Raw genomic sequence first — 6,000 nt, forward strand, 5'->3', positions numbered from 1 at the left:
ACCCATCTGCTTCAATAACGAAGAACCATGCAGCAGAGAAGCACTTAAGACAATTGTACTTTTAAGTTCAAGATGGTTTCCTATTCTATGCTCAAATACATCTTCACAAAGACTAGTCTTGCTTAAACAGTCTAAACTCTAAACCAGTAATCTTCTAGGTACTAGAAGCCACCAGTTATGAGAGATTTCTTTATGAGTGGCAGGAGGGACTGCTTTTTGTTTTTAATATGAACAGTAAGAATAATTATCCTCCTTGGAATTGTCTAATTTAAGGCTGTTCTTTCACTTGCCCTCTCAACATTGAATCATTCTTATTCTTAACAGTTGAGGAATTTGGTAGAACTCATGACTAGCTTACAAGTCATGGAAACGTGAATATAGAAGTTATTTCTGCTTCAAAAATTACCTTGGTAAAATTATTGGCAGGGGATTTAGCAATCCAATATTCTTTGATTCATCTTTGTATTCTTGCCATACAGAGAGTGGCTGGTACCTTATAAATCTCCAGTAGATATTAGCTAAATAATAATAATGGCTTATAGTTTGCCAGACATTATGCTAAGCATTTTACTTGCATTATCTCATTTAATCTTTACCCAATAATGTCAGTACTGTTATTATCCTTATTTTACATAGGAAGAAACTGATATATAGAAAGCCTGAGTAACAGATTCAACTTCTGAGAGCTAGTGAGTGACAGAAACTCTGGGTCTCTTATTATTCCAGAGATTAGCTCTAAAAACCTGCCTTCATTAACCTATAAAGGAGAGATGCATGAATAAATGTTACCAAGTCAAGCTTTGATTTCTTGGTGATATTGTTCCAGGTTAACCCCATTTGGCTCTGATGAGTCTATAATTGGAATCAGTCAGCTCTAATTATTGCTTCTGTCTATATACTTTAGATATTATCTCTCCTCCACTGAATTAGAAAGGATTCTTATGCAAGGACAATGACTCATTATTTTATTCCCTCACTATCCCTAATGTAGTGGACTCACACTAGGTTTTTGCTAAAAAATATTGGACTAGAACATACTAAAAATAAGCAGCAGATAAACAACAGGTAACTGGCCTCAGTGCTCTCTATTGTAAAGGTCACAGATACGAGTAATCATTTTTTAACTTCTTTGGTAATACCTGATGCAACTTAAAATTATTTCTTCAACTACCTTCAGAGCACTGTTATAAAGGCACTGCCTTTCCTTTATCTTACAAGAAGGATTTCTACAAGATAGTAAATTTCTATGCTTCTGACATGAGCAACAATTCTGTTTGTTTGCTTCTTGTTTATTGATAGACAAAGAAGCAGAAATTAGGAGTCTTTGATAGTGTTCAAACTTACAACTATTTTGGTATTATAGGATCCATAGCTCTATTAGTCTTGAATTTTTATCTGCTAGATTATTTAATGTTGACGTAATTTTTAGTGTTGCTTAATATAAAGAATCAATGTTTTTACATGTGAAGATCTGGGTCTAGGTTTCAGTTAATATTCACTGGTTGTGTGACCATGGGTAATCACTTGTGGTTCTGTTTTCACATCTGTAATATGTGCCTAGGAAAAGCAGGCTCAGTGGCCAGTGTGAAAATTAAAAGGGAAAGTGCATTGTAAATGATAAGGAACTAAGCAAAGCCAGATTATCATTAGGTCAAAAGACATACTAGCTAACTTCAGGGCTTCTGATAGTTAATTTTATGTGTCAGCTTGACTGGGCTAAGGGATGCTGAGATAGTTGGTAAACATTATTTGTGGTGCATTTGCGAGGGTGTTTCTGGAAGAGGTTAGCATTTAAATCTGTAAACTGAGTAAAGAAGATCTACCTTCAGCAGGGTGGATAGACATCATCCATTTTTTTTGATGCCCTAAACAGAACAAAAACATGGAGGAAGGAGGAATTTGCTCCCTCTGCTTGAGCTAAGGCGTCCATTTTCTCCTGCCCTTGGGCAACTGTGCTCTCGGTTCTTGGGCCTTCAAACTCCAAAAGCAACTGACATGACTGCCTGCTCTGACTTGGTCTGGAACTACACCAAAGCTTTACTGAGACTCCATCTTGCAAACGGCAGATCACACAGGACTTCTCAGCCTTCATAATCACATGAACCAATTCCTTGTAACAAATGTCTTTGCATATATCTACATATCCCCTTTTGGTCCTGTTTCTTTGGAGAACAATAATTAATACGGGGCTCTTTGATTCTACATGTTTTACTGATGCCCTAAAATGGCCCCAAGGTTGTTTATGGAGTTAGAGAGTAGACTTTGTGGTGGAGCTGCCCTGGAGTTGTTGCATACTCGTTAGATACACTTGGAGAAGTTACTCGCCATTCATATCCATGAGCCCTTCCTCTTACTATTGTTTTCTTTACCTGCAAAACTGCCTCTAACTTGGTCAAGTTGCACATCAAACTTAATTTGCATGAAGCTACCATGGCTTGTCCTCTGTTCCCAGGCAGAGTTTACCTCTCCTTCCTCTGGGTCACCACTGTGCACTCTTGTCTCATTGATCCTCCCTTGTGGATCAAATATGTCCCTTCTGTTCAAATATGTTTCATGTAGTTCCTTCAACCTGAGATGTTCTCTGTTATTCTTGGGCCTTCACACATGCTGCACTTCTGACTAGGACATTGTTCTCTGTCTCCGAACATACCATCTCCTCATTCTTTCATCTTTTAGTTATATGTTTCTTCCTTGGAAAACAACCTGCCTTAACTGTTGTAACACCTGATCCAACTATTTGTTTAATTTTCTAATTTTCTCTGATAGACTGTTAACTTCTTAAAGGCAAGGAAACTTTTTTATTGTTCACTGCCATATCCCCAATGCCTAAGTGTTTGGCCCATTATCATCACTTAAATATTTGTTAAAGGAATTAGTGTCTTACACTTAATATAGAGTCTTTTGGAAAAATTGTTCTGACTTATGAAATACGCTTTATGTTTGTGAAACTACCACAAAGTAATAAGGGTATCTATCTATCATCATTATCTATCTGTCTATTTCCCCTGCCAGAAGAAAAATGGTTAGGTCTTGCCAGCCGAATGGAATTGTTCTTTTATCCAAGAAGGAAAATAGAGAGTTAGAGACCACGGTAACTCTTAAAACATGTTCCTCATGCCATATAGGAAAGACCCAGGGATTAGAATAACATACGAATACTACACACTAAAGAAAATGTGTTTTTGAATGGACCAATCAGATGGATGCAAAGAAATTAAGATTATGATCCACAAGCAATGTTAATTTTGTATTGAGATAGCTGCAAAAACAATTTTAAAAAGCTGCTGTCTGTTTCTCAAAGAACAGATGAGAGGAGATTGGTGGAGGAGTAATCATTAGTTGGTGATGGCCATCTTCAGTCATTAAAAAATGGTTTGAGAATAATGTTAACACAACACAGCAAGACAGCAGCACAGAACAGGTGAAGACAAACTTGCAGACTCACCAAGAACAGGGTTTCTTTGCAGTATATTCTGCTGAAATAGATACTGTAGAATTATGTTTCTTAGACGATTTGAAAACTTCACAAAAATTATATTAAGAAGAAAAATATAGAGCAGAGGTATTTTAGGATGTGAAAATCATGCCTCTGAGTAGTTACACTGTAAACACTAATGATAGGCATTCTCTTTCCATGAGTCCACCAAATCGCAAACTTAAGATTATTGTGTTTGCTCACTTACTACCTGCTCCTAAAACCCTGATGCAGTAGAGAACTGATATAGGCCACAGCCTAATCTCACCAGCATTCTTCATACAAGCTTATCAGAGAACATTTAAGAGATACAAAAGAAAATACAGTATATCTTATGTATTTATGTAATAAAAAATTGAATCTGGAGGTTACATATAAATAGCAAATATTTCGCAATATCCCTGTTCTCATTGTCTATCAAAGTAACCACTGGGGTTGGGAAAAAAAAAAAAAAAAAAAAAAAAAAAAAAAAAAACACCAAAAAACCTAAGGGGGAGAAGAATAGTAATCTCACAGCCAGAGATCTGGGTCCTTAATGTCTGGGTTACCCTGTGAGCCTGGGTCATTTACCACTTAGATGGGTGCCTTCATTGTTTTTTCTTTAACAATTATTTCCCCAATTATAATGGATCTTCCCTTATGTTTTCCACACTATTTCATTCCTCTTTTGTGATGCAACATCTTGGCCCATATCCAAAGCTTTATTTATTTTTCTATATTTATAGAAAGAAATTCATTTTCAGATGCTGAAGGCAAGATAGCAAATGAGGAATTAAAGTGATCATGAGTATTTATATTCCACTCTTCTTCCTGGATCCAGTACATTCTTTGTCCCCTTGCACCTAGATAGTTCTGGCCAGTGGAATACAAGCAGAATGATGAATACCCTCTCCCAGTTGGTCCCCAAAATCTTTGTTAATGTCTCTTCAGCATTATTTTCATTTTTCTGGTGTAGTGGTTGGCTCTAGAGCAGTGCTATCTGATGAAAAATAGAAAGCAAACACATATATAATTTAAAATATTCCAGTGGTCATATTAAAAACAGTGAAAAGGGCCAGGTGCAGTGGCTCATGCCTGTAATTCCAGCACTTTGGGAGGCCGAGGCAGGTGGATCACCTGAGGTCAGGAGTTCGAGACCAGCCTGGCCAACATGGTGAAAACCTATCTCTACTAAAAATACAAAAAATTAGCTGGGAGTGGTGGCACGTGCCTGTAATCCCAGCTACTTGGGAGGCTAAGGTGGGAGAATTGCTTGAACCCAGGAGGCGGAGGTTGCAGTGAGCCGAGATCGCACCATTGCTCTCCAGTCTGGGAGACAGAAGGAGACTCTGTCTCAAAAATAAATAAATAAATAAATGTAAATAAATAAAAACTGTGAAAACAAACAGATGAAATTAATTTCAATAATATACTTATTTAACACAATATATTATTTAAAAATGTAACCAATATAAAAATTGTTTAAACGATAGCTCATATTCCGTTTTTTAATACTAAGTCTTCAGAATTCAGTGTCTATCTTATAAGCACATTTCAATCCAGACTACAGGTACATTTCAAGTGCTAAACGGTCACATATGGATAATGACTATTCTACTGGATGGTACATTTTTGAAGGATGGAGTAAAGAGAATGGAGAAAACCCTGGGTCACTGAATGACTATGGAGAAATGTCCTGCATCACTGATCTACAATGAACTGTAATGTAAGAAATAAACCTGTGTCAAGTCTGAGATTTGTCAATTAAGATTTTGGAACAACGAGAACACTTGGACACAGGATGGGGAACATCATACAGGACGGCCTGTCGTGGAGTGGGGGGAAGGGGGAGGGATAGCTTTAGGAGATATACCTAATGTAAATGTAGAGTTAACGGGTGCAGCACACCAACATGGCACATGTATACATATGTAACAAACCTACATGTTGTGCACATGTACCCTAGAACTTAAAATATAATAATAAAAAAAAGATTTTTGGATTTGTGATTATCAGCTAATGTCCTATGGAAGTTTAAATTATCATGCAGCAAATATTCACTACATTTCCTTTGTCTTCCCTTAACCTCCATAACCTCAACTTTCTTGCCTCACTGATACCGAGCCTGGCCAGGTGATTTGCTTTGGCCAATGGAGTGCTGACAGAAAGACAGTGTGCTGATGCTGATGCTAAGTGTAGGCTGGAAGACTATTTCATGATTCTGATTAACTTTTTGAGTTTTTGCCTTCTCCTTTAAAAAAATATGAATCAAAAAAAGAAACATAAATTAAAAATAAAATTAAGAAAAGGAAAAAATATAAATCAGATGACCTACTGGTCCCAGAAAAATGGGAAATACCTTCAGCATTCCTGAAATGAACCTATGGCCTGGAGTTCAGTTCAGCTGTCTAGTCTAGATCAGTTGAACATCAGCTCACCTGCTGATATGTATGAGCAAGTAATAAATGCTTATTGTTGCTTGCAACTGTGTTTTGAGGTGAATTGGTATGCAGTGTTATAGTGATAATAGCTGACTGATAGAACTA

This window comes from Trachypithecus francoisi, unplaced genomic scaffold (genome assembly GCF_009764315.1).
Source record: "Trachypithecus francoisi isolate TF-2019V2 unplaced genomic scaffold, Tfra_2.0 Lachesis_group12, whole genome shotgun sequence".
Taxonomy (NCBI): domain Eukaryota; kingdom Metazoa; phylum Chordata; class Mammalia; order Primates; family Cercopithecidae; genus Trachypithecus; species Trachypithecus francoisi.